This window comes from Diadema antillarum, unplaced genomic scaffold (genome assembly GCF_040938485.1).
Source record: "Diadema antillarum isolate AM-2024a unplaced genomic scaffold, OU_Dant_1.0 seq00001447_RagTag, whole genome shotgun sequence".
Taxonomy (NCBI): Eukaryota; Metazoa; Echinodermata; class Echinoidea; order Diadematoida; family Diadematidae; genus Diadema; species Diadema antillarum.
This window is the reverse complement of record NW_027272193.1, coordinates 144,839-161,950: the sequence shown is the minus strand read 5'-3', so window position 1 is coordinate 161,950 and position 17,112 is coordinate 144,839. Positions and strand designations below refer to the sequence as shown.

Sequence of the window (17,112 nt, the reverse complement as noted above, 5' to 3'; positions counted from 1 at the left end):
GCTCTGTAACCCCAACGATGCAGGAGAAAATGCTGACTTTACTACAAGTAGTTTCTATCCTAGGAAGGAATAAAAAAGATGATGAGAGCATAGTTGGTGAATCATTTTTGCTACACATGTAGAAATGACAGGGTATAGGGAATGAAATGAAGGTATGATTATCAACAGGCAAAGAGATGATCATAAACAGCGACAGGTAGGGGCTTTATCATCTACAAATCTTACACAGATCTGTAACACAAGCCTGAGAGATTTTCTGCAAGCACTGCAAGACTTCACTTTCTTTAGTGTGCAAAATAAGGCTGGTGAAAGCAAAAATTATTTACCATACTTCTCGGTCAAAACTTAGTACAAAAGAATTTTTTCCTCAAACAAATAAACTTGCTGTGACTTTGAACATCTAAATCTGATGTTATTTTTACATTTTTTTTTTCAATATGATCATTCAGTCTCATTCAGTCAAGATTACTGATGACACATTAATTTATTCAAAGGATTTGGGTTGAATTTTTCTTTTTTTCCTTCTTTCCTTTTTTTTATTTTTTATTTATTTATTTATTTATTTATTTATTTGTTATTATTATCATTTTTTTTTTGGGGGGGGGGGGAATTGAGTGTAACATTCAGCACAGAAGAAAATTATGTAGACACAATCTGAAGAGTCCAAGACATATTTTAGAAGTAAAGCTTACAAGATCGTAAGTTGGTCGCACAAAAGATGAAAAAAAAAAAAAAAATATCTCGCTTGCATTTCCTTACAGAGAAGACAAATAGTTTCTTTCTCTTTAATACTGGCAATTGCAGATTTCTCTAGGTGGCAATTCAAAATGGATGCTCCCTCTCCAATGCAAGGTTATAAATGCCAGCTCACACAAAGCACCCAAGCCAGCAACTATGTGGTTCTCATCCTTCAAAAATCAGTCTTCTGCGTACAACCTTAGTCGCTTTGATTATCCACCATTAACATAAGAAAAAAAAATATACATACACACAGTAATGTGAAAGCGTCTTATCTCAATATCAATTACAAAAAAAAACAAAAAAAAAAACAAAAAAAAAACACCTGGCAAAAAATCCATCCTTTCAGAACCAGGAGAGTTGGGGAACCCAGGAAAAAATATTTGGGCATCTTGTCATGAGGCCTTCACAGTTTTATTATTTTTTGCTTTTCCTCCCAATAAAGGAACAGCGCGAGATGTTATATGAAAACTTTGTGTCATGAAGAAGGCATCAATGTTGATTATCATTAATGACATCAATTCACATCAAACAATCACTTCTAAGACGACGACAGAGTTAATCACATATATTCTCTGTTAAGACATAAAAAACACACTGATATTAGCTGAAAAGAGAATTTCCTCTAGATTTGGTAGAGGGTACAGAAGTTTACAAAGTATACCCATGACATAATCCAGACAAAAAAAAAACAAAAACAAAAAACCAAAAAAAAAAACCAAATAGTATTCTTTGCACATGCATTTCCTCCACTTGAATTTCCAAAGATTCAAATTTCCCCTTACTTCCCTCTCACATTAAAAAACAATTTGAAAAAAAAAGAGAGATAAAATAGAGCAAAAATGTATTCTTTTACCCAATAAAAACATTGTAGGTTACTTGATACTGTGTTGATGCTCCATGCTGATAGCTTTCTTATGTCCTTGATGGTCCCAAGTCAACTTCCCCATGCACATGCATTGGGAAAAGGAGGAGAGAACCGAGGGAGGGGGGAAGGTGGGGAACCCAGGAGGGAATATTTGAATTTGTCAAAAGCAGACAGGCAGAGATACAATTGTATATGCAAAGGGGGGGGGGGGGGGTGGAGCGGTTTTTCCATTGCCACAGAAGACCGGCGTTGCGCTTGCGAGAGATAAGTATCGATAGTTGCAGAGAGAATCTAATGTAAAGATTGGCGATGTATTCATACAGCAGGTGCTAGCTGCAATGTAACCGACTCCATCTGCCAGTGAGCTAGGGAGGGGAGGGAGAGAGCGACCTCAAGAGAGAGAGAAACTATGAATGCTACAGACTGCAGCCTTTGGCAGACTATGAGTGGTGGATGTGGTTGTCAGTGACACAGAAAAAGAGTAGAGAGCAAGAAACAGACAGAAGAAAAAAGAGTACAAGTGTGTGTCAAAATGCTAGAAATGAGTCTATACAGTTAGCTGACAACATAGACCCGTATGGCTGTGCTGAACCTCACCTGGTTAGTTAGTCTTGGAGGACAGTCACAGTCCTCCGCGTTGATGGAGTGGGGGTAAAGTAAGCAAGTAGACTGTTACGGGGAGGGTGGGCAGTGCAGGGTGGGGCAGGGACAGGGGCAGGGGCAGGGGCAGGGGCAATCATGGGTTTGCATCAGGGGGAGAGAGAGAAAGGGGGAACAAGAAATGGTGATAGGAAATTATACGAGGGAATACTTTTAACACAAATTTCACTTTAATTTCTATAACTTCGGCAAATCAAATGGTGGCTGTTAGAAGCATGGAAATAAGGAGTAAATCCTTGCATGTTCTTGCGGCATAATATCACACAGGTTGAAACCTTACTTTCTGTCTTTATTCAACCAAAGTACAATGATCCAGGTTTTTCTGATTTAAACAGTGTTGTAAATACTGACAGGACAATATGTATGGCTTAAGTGTTGAAATACAGCATCTTTCATTTGAATCATCCTTGTCAATTACATACCTTTAGGCTTTTCCATCACAAACAAATGATAGAGCAGAGGTGAAAAATCACACATTTGGGAGGCTAAACTTTAATGTATTACACTGTTTATGATCACACTGTTTATGATCACACTATCTGCAAAATCCCCACCCATTTAGAACTAGTATCTTTCAATCCCGACAAATTCACACTAAAAGATGGCTTTACATACTGTGACTGCTTAGAAATTCTAGAAACCTATTCTATTTCTGTGCTGCTGACAGTAATCTGATATTCATCACATATTTGCTCCATTATATTGATGTATATTGCAGTAAAGGTGAACTAGTGTATACTCTCAGTACAACAAAAAACCTAGAGGAAAAAAAAAAGAGAATCGATGTTCTTCTCTCATCCAGGATAATGTCAGAACAACTACATGCAACAATAAAAGGGGAAACTTTCTCACAATTACCACAAATGTTTAGATGTGGAAAGCCTCCTTATGCTTGCCATCCAGATTGCCAGGTAAGCCTATCTACAGATTAGCTCTGGTATCCAATTAGCTCGGTCAAATTTCTAATCAAAGTGCCAATAGGCAAAGTGGTGAGAAATTGAGGTATGACTGAACTTCTTTTTTAAGCCTCTTTGAAGGCAAAATGCTTGATTCAGCTTGAACAGACTGTGATTCATCTGGTAAAATCCATGACTGTACACAGGAAGTCTATACTACGTTTCACACCATGACATCATATCTTTTTCTTTTATTTTTCAGCAATGAGTCAAGTTTCTTTTTAAGATCAAACTAGCATCACACAATCAAGTTTAAATATCTCCATAAGCAATCTTCCTTGTGGAAAGCCAAATCATACCACAATCTAGTCATATCTAATCCATCATATTCAAGCAGCTATTTTTATGACATGCTTGTGCAGAACTTAACTCTCTTCTTTCATCCCACATCTTATTCTTTCTTTTTTTATCAGAACAGATTTTTATAGAGAAATCCTTGCCAATGTATATGAGTAACAACTTCAAAAATTGGTCACTCACAGACACTAAGTTTCATGCAAACATCAATCAAGCGCAGGGTGTTGTTATCTCTCAATCTTCACTTTTGTGGTGGATGTACTTCGGATAGTAGTAAAGACACATTACTGCATCCAAGCCTTGCTTAGCTGTGTCTTTATCATTTTTACAGTCTCTTCACCTAGTTTTTATCACCTCCTTGAGATTTTTTTTTTCCTCTACAAAGAAGGAAGCGGGCAATTATGAGATGCACATTTAGCATCATCCCACACACCAGCTGCTCAAGTTGCTTCATAAACAAAAGGAAGTCAGCACGCTGGAGAGGGTAGGCTCCTGCGGTTGAACTTCATCTGGATAGGCATGCGTACACCAATGCCACTTAAAGGGTATGACATGACTCTACTTGAGATGAAAACAAAGTAGCATAATGACTAGCGATGACAGACACTGGCAATGTTTGGCCCCGTGTTTTCACTGTGCATCATGTTTGCAGCGAGAGTCTCTCTCTCTCTCTGCATGGTCCTTGTGTCTTTTGTCAGGGTTCGCTTTGCCGCGGGCAGCGGAGGCAGAAACGGAGATCGTCGATGTCACACTCACCTTCTTCTTCTTCATCTTGGTCTTGACGGGGCTGGCGTCGGCCGCGTCCCTGGCGAAGATGTCCCGGGTGACCGTCAGCTTGTTCGGCGATGAGATGCGCGGAGAGAGGGAGCCCTGTCGTCTTTCTCGCTCCATGTCACTCACGAGGGCTCCCATCTTCTGGACCTGGCAGGACGACAGGAAAGGAACAAACATACAGTTGTATACTCCATTATAAAAAGGAAAAGAAAAGAGAAATGACAAGCAGGTGACTTGAAGATTATTGCCGGTTTGTTGCTGCTTCTCATTGAAATAAAATGTCTTCCAAGACCTTCCATCTCACAAAGTCTTATTTCATCGCAATGCATTCCGCAAACATATACTTCAGTACAGTATCACTTTTATGTAAGAAGAAGATAATGCATCGTGAGATTGTTATCTTCATAACAAGTCTGTATTCTCACTTCAACAGAGAATCAGCACTGGGCATTTGCGATCGCAGCTGCCAATTTGATGTCACTCTCAGCAAATACGAATGAAAGTACTTAGAAGCCCACCTACCAAGCCCATCTCCTCAGGAGTGAGAGCAACCACTTTAAATTCCCTTTCACCTCCTGCCAAAGTTTGGAAGAATCTCACAGTGCACTTTCAAGAAGTTGGAGGAAAAAAAAAATAAGGGAAGACCCTTCAGTTTTTCCTTCCTTGTGAGTATCCAAGTTCAGGGGATTGACTCACAGACCAAATGGGGCCACCCTGGATCTGAACGGGCTCCAGTTTTACTCGTCACAAACCTAGTTTAACTCAAGACGGCATAACTCAGGACAGCCTTTGGCTTGCAGCGTGCTTCAAGGAAAGGAAGCTGCCCTCACCTCTCTCTTCGCCTCGCGTTCCTCCTCCAAGACCGCTAGTCCGCTGACCACCAGCGGTGACCAGCGCAGCGACTCGTTGTCCAGCTCGATCCGCTTGTTCTTGCTCTGCTCCAGCTTGGTCAGGTGCCGCGTCAAGAGCTTCTTGCGTATCCTCAGCACGACCCTGGTTGCCATGGAGATAAAAAATACCCATCTTACAGTGGAGGTCGAGTGTTGATGTTAATAATGGCACGTTGACACTGACGGAAAACTAGTAAACATTAATGCATATTGAGGAAGTACACAGCATAATCTTGAGTCAAATGAATTTGCAGGAGAGTTTCCAAACATATATCGTGGGCAATGAGCATTGGGCGATGAAAAAGAACAAGTAGACCACCAACCCAATGCTTGGTGAGCTAAACTTGAAAGAAGGACAAAGAGACACAGACATTTATGAATTTGATTGATGGTTAACAGAAGCAAGATCTTGTAGACAGAGACTGTCCATCTGACTCATAAACTGAGCTTGCAAACAAGTTTTGCGTGACCACACCCTTCAAAGAAATATTCACTGTCAAAAGTATTTAGAAAAAAAACCACACACAGAAAAAAATCTGAGGTTGGCAAGCAATTACAGATAGGTGCACTCTTTGGCAAGATTTTAATATCACTGGCATGCAACAATCACATTTGGGAATTTATCACATGTAGTTTACCCTGTAACTGTAATGAATCGTGTCTGTTTCAGAGACCGAGAAAGTGCACGAAGCCATGCCAATGAGTCTCTGACGATGAGAGCAATAATGAAGAACAGAGAAACGTTCTGGGTAGGTGACCTCCGCATCATTAAGTTTTGTGGGAAAAATTCATGTGTTCTCATTTACAGTGGCACTGGGTTGTGTGTCTTTCACTTCCTTCAAACGTGCCTGACAAATTAGCGCTGGTGATAAGAGTGTGTGATAGCTATCATTACAAGCGGATAACGAGCAACATTTGACGATTGCCTGATTTCACATCGAAACTCGGGGAGGGGGGGCAAATAAATCTGCCCACATTCGCAAATATTTCTAGAACATTCATTCTACTGCCTGGTGGTGCAAGACATGTCTGATATTTTGGGCTGTTTAGCTAATTTCTCAGTTCTCAATCAAACTAGTCTCCATGTGATCATTCTAAAGATGAATAAAAGCAACATGATACCTGTTCCTAAAAATACAAACAAAAAAGGAAAAAAAGGAAAGAGAGAGAGAGAGAGAGAGAGAGAGAGAGAGAGAGAGAAAACAAAACAACAACACACGACACTTCTGGGAAGTGCATCTCTCTCATAATTTGTTCCAGGAAATGATGCAGCAGTTTCCAAGACTTACCGGAAATAAAATTTGTCACGCAATAATGTCAATGTCAAACAGCAATGGTTCCCTCAACCGCCCCCAAATAGTTGCAGAGAAAAGTTAAAAACCCAACTTATCTTGCCTTTGTCAAGGCTTTTCAAATTTTGCCTCCCCCTCCTCCCAAACCACCACAAAAATACTGAGAGACGTTAGGAGCATACGTGGTATTTTTAGCTCACCCCATCTTGGGATTTGTGACTGAGAAATGACAGTGTTTCTCAAACAGTCTTCCCTACATTATCTGGTAATTAAAATGATCTTGTAGTCCCTTACTGAAATTTATTGTCAAATGTCTGAGGTGGTAGGAAAAAAAGAGTTAACAAGAAAATCACGCCTCTAAAAACCTCAAGGATGAAATAATCTGGCCATATACCTGGAGCAAGCAGCATTGAGGAATGAAAAAAAGAAAAAAAAAAGAGGAAAAATATCTGCCAAGAAGGTAGATTTTCGCTCCAAAACCGCACTCCCAAAGGTGGCTTACGGTGACCTTTTGCAAATATGATCTAATCTTTTTTATTTTCTCCTTCCACAAGCACCACACACGCAACCGTGTTATCAATACCTTCTACATGTTCCTCATGAGGCTATAGGGAAAAAAAAAACCTTATCGTAGTCCCTTGCATACAAAAAACTGCATGAGAAAAGTTATTACGCATTAATGTTGGCAATCTCCCTCTGTAATGCAGACTTCCTAGTCAGTTGTCCAAGAAATGGGCAATCGACTGGGAAAACATGTCAATCTTCATTTCAACACAATCATGTGATATTTGAAACATCTTGCAAAGGACTGGGGTGGGGTTGGAATGATACAGGGGCACTCCCAGGAATACGCACAACCTGTCAACCAATCACCCTCCAACACTTGTCCACTTCAATCTTACCGATGAGAGGGTAATTTCTGCCTAATCGCATCTGTTGCTTCCAACAAAGCACTGGAATTATTATCATGGGCCAATCCTCAAACGCAGTATGAACGAGTATTGACAACGAAACCACCTTCCACAGGCTCAATCGTCAATAGTTTGCTGGTTCACCTGTCATCTAGGTCTTAACATGAACACGGTTCATACTGCCAAAAATGTTGCATCTATCCAATGACACTGCCCAGAAAAAAATAAAAAGGGACAAACATTTACGTATAAAGCACAATGTACCTACTGTGATAATATCAAGCTGTTTGTTGTGACTGGATAGACAAATGAATTCATCCTAATCCACAAATCCTTCATGCTCCTAGAAGCTCCTAGTTACTCTCCTCCTTCTACACCCTCCACCCTCGACCATAGCAAATCAAAGTTGTCAAAAAGAAAATAAATCTCATAAATGTGACTATCACTTACTTGTCTCCATGTCTTCTGAGCATCTTCAGGCTGGTGAGAGTGGCCGCGATGTCGTGGGGACACATCCCCGTAGACCTACTGATGGCTGTGAACGGGCGGAAGATGCGGGAATACGATGGGGGAGGGGGAGGAGGGGAGGGAAGAGAAAGGGGTGGGGAGAAAAGAATGGAGGACAAAGGTTGTGTCAATTCTGATGATATTATCATGCTGGCATAGCCCACAGTCGGTGACGGCAGGGTGACGGCCCACCGCCGACTCAATTGGACAACTGGCCGGTCGTGTGAGGCGAGCGACAAACACATCGAGCCTCTGTTGACTGGCTTCATGTCTTATTGATGCATGCACTCACTACTGTAAATTTGATCAGTTGTTCTCTGAGAACATCGCCGCACTTTGCAACCTATTCTTGGTTCCTCTCTTGCCATTTCACGAGGATGGCAAAGGCAAGCCGGAGATCTTATTCGTCCCTGGGAACTGCATCCCTGCAGCTCTGAAAGCGAAAATTAAATCTCGCCTAAAAAGGGGGATCATTAACAAAGGATTCTTTAATCTACCTCAAATGGCTAAAAAAATTAATAAAATACTTGAAAAGCCAAACACATAACACACCCCGGTATGGCCTTGCTCAAATTACTGACAAGGCATTAACTCCACAGTTCTTTACCCTATCTGTTTTAAAATGAATTACTCCTTTATTTCAACACCTTGCCCACGTCATCTCCTCATCACGCACCTGACATGCACGCTGATATTTCATCTTCTTGAATATGCATCGCCCAATGATGAGTCTGTTGCCGAACACCAAAACAAAATTTTGACAATTCCGCAAATCAGCGCAGCTGTTTCCAGCATAACAACTGACTGCAAAGTGACACCTTGTCCAACAGAATGATTACGCTTCAAATCTGATGCCGCCCCCGGTATGGGGTTTGTCGTCTCAGCCAAACAATCATCACGCCGTACTGGAAAAGCAATACTCTTGTCATGTCAAGCACTTGTTGGAATGGTACTTCTAGGGTTACCATTGGCACGTCTCGGCATTGTATTGACCTTACAATCAGCCTCTAACTGATGATTTCATTTGAAAATGTTTTTGTGGTTACCCTTGACTTGGATAGACATTATTCATCAGCATACAACCAGTTCTCTCTAAAAAAAACACAAAAAAACACCACCACCACCACCAACAACAACAACAACAAACATGTTTCTCATGCAAAATGTTGTTTGTTTGTCGTTGTTGTTTTCTGGTGTGTTTTCTTTCAATCAGCCACAAACACTATTTCTGAGAAAGCAAAATCCTGTTGGCTACTTTGGCCTGCCAAGTCCCTTGAAATCTCTCTCCCTTCCCTATACTCCATTTCTACACCCCCCCCCCCACAAAAAAACCCCTCCAAAACAAAAAGACAAAGAAACAAACAAAACAAAGCTATCCAATGCCCCAGCACACCATGCATGATGGTTACTGGCCAGCTCTGACCAGCTGACCAGTCATAGTCACCTTTGATGGTGAGCTTCTTGGAGTCCCTGTTCCGGTGCAGGTACTCCAGGATGACGCTGCGCCAGTAAGAGCTGTAGCTGACCTTGCCCAGGTCGGACAGGGGCTTCTCGGGCGTCCCCGTCTGGCCCTCCCGCCGCGACAAGAGGTAACCTGTTGACCGACAGCACAGGAGATGACCATGATTAGAATGTTGTATTTACTTTGTTTTGTTATGTGAATGGCACGACAGTGAGTCAGATACCCCTTAGACTTGTATATACATGTATATCTAAACTAATGACCTAGCAAACTATAAACGAAAATTTATCGAACTGCAGACGGAATGAAACCAGAATTTTTTACGGAGTGTACTGTAGTTAATAAATCTCGCACATTCCAGCATAATTCATTGAAGAAACAATGCAATTGGCATCACAGAAAGTGACACTCTTGCAAGAAACAGCAAACATACAAACCCATGATTAACTCACTGTATGGTTAAACAAAATGACATCAGCTTGAAATCTACAAAGTTCTGATGAACTCTCACTCGGCCCTTGACTTCAATGTAACATTGCTCTACATCATAATGAATTTGCTTGGGGAGGGATCTTAGGCAATCATTGTGGAGACATTTGAAAAGCATCATATGACATTTTAAACAAAGAAAGAAAATCTACTTTCAGTATGAAATCTGAGCTGAAGGCTGTTTTCAAATCCACAAGTCTGCTTTTATCACTTGTCATCGACTGGTCAAACACCAGACATGGTCACAGTTACACTTCCTGGAGTTACCCATGGGTGAAATTAAGTGGAAATCAAGACTGCTTCATGAGAATGAGCTCCTGTCTGAAGGACTACAAATTCTCAACAAAGTACACTGTACTTCTCTGTCAGAGTCAATCACATCTCACCATAGTTCCTTGGGGTAGTGCTTTCCTGAGTTGGAGGGTCAAAATACCCCAATATCCCAAAGTACACAAGCATATACATGTATGTGCATATCGTGATTACTTCTGACTCAACACTGGCCTGACACATACTTAGAGTGCCTCTTTTTTAACAGATGTGACAAACTTCAAGTCCTGCATTTATTTGTAATCAGTTCCAGGGCTCTATATTTGATGGTAAGAGTTACATATTTTGCCAAACCTTTTGGACATCAGTATCATGCTAATCAAAACTGTTTTAGTCCTAGGGGGTGAGAACAAAAACTGGAATAAAAATTCAACTCATATCATAATAATGATGACAAGTGCAATTTTGGAGCCAAGAGCGGCGAACAGTCACTTACTGAAGTCGATGAGGAACCTGCCGTATCCTTTCCGTTGGTACATCGGAAGCGTCATGATGCAGGACACATTGTATCTCTGTTGACAATGCTTTTCCTGACAAGATAACAGGGGACAGCAGCACATTTGATTAGAAATTTCAGTCGAGCGCTCGCCAAGAGAGGAAGATCTGCTCCGGTGAAAAGCTTCATCACCTTACACATCATCCGTGCTTATTAAATTTGGGACATCTCTTTCGAAGAGGCTGACAAGCTCCAATATTGACATAATCGTCACATATTCATCGGGCACGAAGCCCAGGAACTTGCATTCTCTCTCTCTCCTCCCTCTCTCTCTGTGAGAAAACTCTGCCTTCCATGCGGGCCGTCTGAACAGTACATGGGTTATGATGAAATGCATCACTAATTGAGCTGGATGCAACATAATAAAATAATAATCACTTGTCTTTGGAGCATTCTCAAGGTCTAGGCAAACAGATGTTACACTTACTGATACGGCTCAAAGAGGAGTGCTACTGCATGTCAATCTACAACAAAGTTTTCATGCGATAGTCCGCACTCTGTTGTTTCCCTGGCTAGTACGGGAACTAATGCACAACTACAAGGTCAATTTGTTTATTGATCACTTGTTGGGACGAAGGGACGCATGATAAGGTACGTGTAAAGAGCTCACAGGTTGATGCTAACTGTATTCTGTTATCTCAACAACACTTGATGGTGAGCTGCAGGCAGAATACCAGAAAGATTTCTGTCAGTTAGGCGTGATGCAGGGTGCTACAAACCCACTTTGCTGCTTGCCCAAGACAACTAAAACTCACTTTCAAGCTAGTCAGAAGAATGGGAACATGCCTGTGAATAGAATGAGGCCTTTGTCCTGTCAATACCCATTTTGGCACGAGGGGGGAAACATGTTTTGTAATGCCCTGCTGGATTAACCCATTACATGTATCAAACACCAATTTTACAACTAAGGAAAATCACAGAATGTTCCATTGGAATCTTTGCAAAGTGTATTTTCCAAGGTTTTTGACTCCTTCCTTCAACTACCTTTCAGGACATAAAATCTTTGTACAGCAGCACTAAACGATCTGTCACGGTTGCATTTCTTGATCTTTTCTAGCCCTCAAGCAGAACAGTTGTACTGCATCTTTCTCGAGACCGGTTGGTAGACCAGACTGAGTCTTAAAACAAAAGTAGGGTTGAGCATACGCCCCCTCAAGTACCTTGGAAAAGTAGCCAACAAGATGGCAGCCCTTGGTGTCATTGACGGTGAGGACATAGAACAGAAAGGGCTCCACGTCGTAGTACAGCGTCTTGTGGTCCAGGAACAGCTTGGCGAGCAGGCACAGGTTCTGGCAGTAGATCTTGCTGATGTTGCCGTCCACCTCGAAGACGGAGAGGTCCCCCTTGCGGTAGATCTCGTTGGCGGGAGGGTGATACCAGCCACACTTGGTCTGGATTTGTATGGGGTTGGGGGGTGGAGGGAGATGGATGGTTGGTAGTGGAGATTAACAGATTTGACACAAGGAGTGGAAGGAAAGCAACTGATGCAGAATATGATGTACATTTTGTCCATGCACAGACCAATGGAAATACTTTTTGAGATCACCTAAAAGTTCAGCCATCCAGTCAGTGGACTGGCTGTAATACTACTATTATCAATGGAAGCCACTATCTTGCTTATTTTGAATGATATGAAATGGCTTGCACTTATTTCTGGAAAATCATGTGGGGAGGATCAAGGCCCCTTTCAAGATGTGACAAGCACTATTCACCACACATACACACACACACACACACACACACACACAAAGGAGACATTATCACTCAACAACACAGTCCAGTTCTGTCATTAGTACAGGTCATCCATTCAATTATTTGTAAGATTTGCTGTGATCATAGGTACACTAAGGAAGTTGGGGAAAACTCACCATATGCCTAACAAGAATGCTTTTGCTCTTCATGTACTTCAGGCAGAATTCACACAGGTACAGCTTAGGTAACCTGGCGTACTCCTGCGGATACGGTGAAGTGTACCACGTCTGGATCTCGTAGCGGCCAAACTCTATCGTCGATGGCGACTTGACGGGCGGCGGGGCATTGGGTACCCCAGGTACTTGGGTTTTCGAAGTGCTTGGTCCAGGGGTGTTTGACGTGCCCGCACTCGTGCTGGTGCTTGCCGTTGCCTCGGCGACAGCCGCCTGCTCAGCCTGTCTCGTTTCCTGGTGTCAGGTAAGAATAATATTGTTAATCCAGGGCCAATAATGAGAGTGATGTTTTGTCAACATTTCATGCCCTAATGCATACACCTGGATACCACAATGACTTTCTATCTAATATCTAGTGACTCAAAAGACAGATATTGCACTGTCGGTTCAAAATGTAAACCAACATGATTTTATTCCATGAAACATTTCAACAACACCTTGTGAACATGCTTATCAAAGGAAGATCCTTTGGACCACCAGTGCTAGTCTACTTGACATGACGGTCGGGGGGAGGCAGGGGAACAAATACTTCACACAAAGCAACATGCAAACTTGTGTCTTGTGTCAATTCCTTGAATATCTTCCAAATTATAAATCACACCTCATTGAGAAACTGACACTACATTGAATTTAGTTGGTCACTCTACTAACCTACATTTATATCCAGTACCATTGAGGGTGTTGATGTCATTAAAAAAAAAAATGTATCATGGGTAATGATTTCCTCTTTGGAACTTGAATGCACTGGGAACCAGACAGGCTCTTTATACTGCTCCACAGCTTTAGAATTTGCCCCCTTTTGCTTTTTCACCCTTGGATACCTTCTTCCTGTTAATAAAGACTATCCTTTTATCATAGAAAAAGAGTTTGAATGTTCATTTAACTCAAAGCCAAGTCTACTGAAGTGTACCTTCAGTCCCTGATGAAGGGGAGATGGCAGAGATTCAACTTCGCTTTATATGATTCCAATTTTTCTCACACAAAACATTCAAAGTGTCACACTTTGCAAGCCTAAGTGTTTGAGGAAACACCATTCCCTTTCAGCTGTTCCTAATTACTGGCATAAAAGCATCCTGGCATAATATGGTATTTTCTCTTTTTGTTGTCCTAAACACTGGGCAGTGTCTGCTCAAACATCTAGAGCTTGGCAATACTTCAACCTGGGAAGTGCATTCGCCTGGAGTGGGAAAAGAGCACGTACAGCTTAAATGTGACAATACAGGTCTGCCCTCCGAACACAGGAGGTAAACAACGATAGCAACAGGAAGAAAAAAAGCTCACTGCAATCACAAATAATGACAGCATCTCAAGAACTATGAGAGCAGAAATGATGAAATAGACCAGATAATGACCAGACCCTTGGTTAGTCAACTCAGGGATGATATTTGTTTTCTTTTTAATGAAGAACTGAATGAATCTGAACACAGTGATACGACAAGGCATCAAGAAGTAGAATTATAATGACACTGTGAGAATTTTCACAGCAAAGGATAAATCTATTAGAGATTAAAACAACACCATGCATACTAATGTGCTGATAAGGTTTAGGCAAATGTATTCCCACATTGATCAATGATGAGACTGCGTGAACAGTAAAACAAATGATCCAGTCGATGACTCACAAAAGCAAACTAATTACACTAGTCTATCTGTGTTTATGTGTGCGTAAGTGTGTGCTTGTGTGTACTCCTCCATTCCAGATTTTCATTTCATTTCATTTCATTCATATAGATATTGGTTTTTGTAATTTTTTTCATGAACAAAATTTTGCAGAGAAAATACATACACAACATAAAATGAGACTGAGGGTACATTTTGATTTTGTGATATGAAATATTGTGATATAATACAGGTTTATCACAGTTAATGAGCGATACTATCTTCTGTTACAGAATGTTTGATGGGGTTGAAGAGGTTGACACAAAAGGCAAAGCTTGAGAGCGTGACAACCCCCTGAAAGAAATCTTGAATGTGCATGAGGGACTGGGGATGCATTTGAATGTGAACCTGAATCAGTTTAAGGGCTATTTTAGCCTGTTTAAGTATGTCTAATTACTATTGTTTGCACAAGGGTGAGGAATATCATTATGTAAGATGCTTCCACCACTTTTTGTCAAGCTACAGTGAAAGTCTGCCTGTCAGAGAAAAGAAAAAAAAAACCTACCAAACAAAGATAATGGGGAAGAATACCTTTGCTGAATTAAAAAAAAAAAGAGAGAATAAAATGCATGTAGTTAAATAAATAGAATTAAAAGAGATATATATAACTAGCTTTAGACAGAATCTCTATCATATAATTCCCCACACATGACAAGACAAAGCAAGCTAAATCAAATCAACACAAGTTCCTTTCAAACTGCTGTCCAAGTTTGTATTGCAATACCAACGTCAAAGTCACTGTTTTGTGGACACGAGGGACTGAGATCGAGAGGGAAAGATGCATAAGGGAAGAAAATGAGAGAAAGAGGGAGAGATGGAGAGAATGAGAGAGAGAGAGAGAAAGAAAGAGAGAGAGAGAGATACAGGAGGTGAGAGGGGAAGTGATCAGGATGTAGGATGAGCTTGCTACACAAATTGGAAGCCCAATGGGGAAAACCTGACCCCAAATACTGACTACAGCAGATAAGGGGACTGAACAACGACAAAAAAATGTGTATCATAGCATGTTCACACGGCTTGACAGCAGCTGTTTTGCGGGCTGTGCTCATGCTCGGGCAGCCCAGTGCTGGGGCGCGGTATTCAGTCGAATGAATGATTTACATCGTCGGGGGCCCCGAGAACCCGATATAATTCGCACGGGCGCGTGGGTGGATGCAGCAGCTCGTGTCTGCACAGGAAAGAGCGATGCAACGCAGACTAATCGCCGCTGGGTAACATGACACTGCAATACTAGATCAACAAGTTGGGATAGTTGTCTCAATTCTGTATCTTCTCCGGGAGACCTGGTTCCAAAAATATGTTCCCCATAGCCCCTTCCATGTGCGTATAGTTCTCACGAAAAGATGTAGTACCTGCCTTGGGACTTACGTAGACCTGCAAATGCAATGTAAAGCTACCATATACTGTATTTTTTATTTTGGTCAATGACAGAACAAAAACACATCAAATGTGTGCATCCCTTTTCAAATAAGGATGCTACAGATGATAGGCTGTTAAACAAGACACTGAGAAGTAGCTTTCAATCTAAAGGCTTTGCATGTTTTTCAGTGACTCCCTGCCACAGTTCGAGAAGCTGTCCAGGCTAAATCCTACATAATTCCATGCAATTAGCGTCCAACTCGTATGTTTTGGTGCACTGAAAACTACAGCAGGCAGTAAAACTCATGGATATGCTTTGAAAAAAGAAAAAGAAAAAAGAGAAGCATAAAGGAGAAACTTTTCATATCAATAATATTATCATATTTTAGCATTTGCTGCTCAGCAAATCTACCTAACAAAAATAAATTGGTAGAAGTGAATATAAAACAGAAGAAGCTAAGCATCACCTCCTATATCATGTTTTAGAAATCAAATTATTTACTATTTTACTAAATTGGAACACACCACCAGACCGTGATATTCAAATGGTGTTTTGAGAAAAATGGTTTGGAAAAAACATGATTCACATTGAAGGTCAGACTGGAAAAAAAAACAAAAACACCTGAATAGCTGGAAATGTGTTTGGAGACCAATTTACACGTTGTCCTTAGTAAGTGTGAAAGCATTCATTGTAACTCATTCCTCAGGCGACTATTCATGGGAACGATTATCAACGTTTCATTCATCTCCATTTCATATTTCCGTGAAGCTGTGGAGCTGTGGGTCAAGCTGTTAGCTAACCATCACTGTATTCAAATGATCCACTTGACGAACTGCGGGGAGGGAAAGAGAGAGTTTGATGCGTAATGACTTATGAGGTCAAGATGCCCTAGATAGTCTCTTGTTTTTGTTTTTTCTTCTTCATCTCCTTTTGCATCACTGTCATTCTGTCCAGTTCGCATCATCTCATATCACATATATGTAATGAAAAGCCTCTGCGTGAGTGCTAAGCAACGCTGCTGAAAGGCTCAAGAAGGTGTGTACGATACACAACAATCTGGAGCACCAGTGCTGTCGTCGGCTTACGTCACAGAGCTCTCTCTCTTTCCAGGGACTACCGTTTTAATCTCCATGGAGTTATCAATTCACAGAATCGCGACATTACCGACGCAACTCGTAAAATGCTAGAAATGTGCAAGGGCCTTTGATACGCTTGTTGACAGCCGTATGGTGCATCTGAAATAACAAGCCCTTTCCATTAGCGGTGGGGAAAAGGGGCACAGAATACCGAACACAATCGGCATGCAAAATCTGATGGGTATCACTGATTGAACCTAATTCGATGACAAGCTTAACGTTCCACTGCACTTGAGGGTGGCGATTTTTCATGCGGGCGCAATGGGAGAGAGTGGAATTGCTCTGCGCAACACTCGAATTACAAATTCTAGAGTGCATATATGACTAAACGGCAAGTGGCACGATTGTAGCACTGGAATAAA

The 17,112-nt window shown here is 41.3% G+C and overlaps 1 pseudogene; it reads right to left on the bottom strand.

Moving 5' to 3' along the window:
- The window catches only part of LOC139709541 (uncharacterized), a 151,095-nt pseudogene that overhangs the window by 11,543 nt on the left and 122,440 nt on the right, over positions 1-17,112 (bottom strand).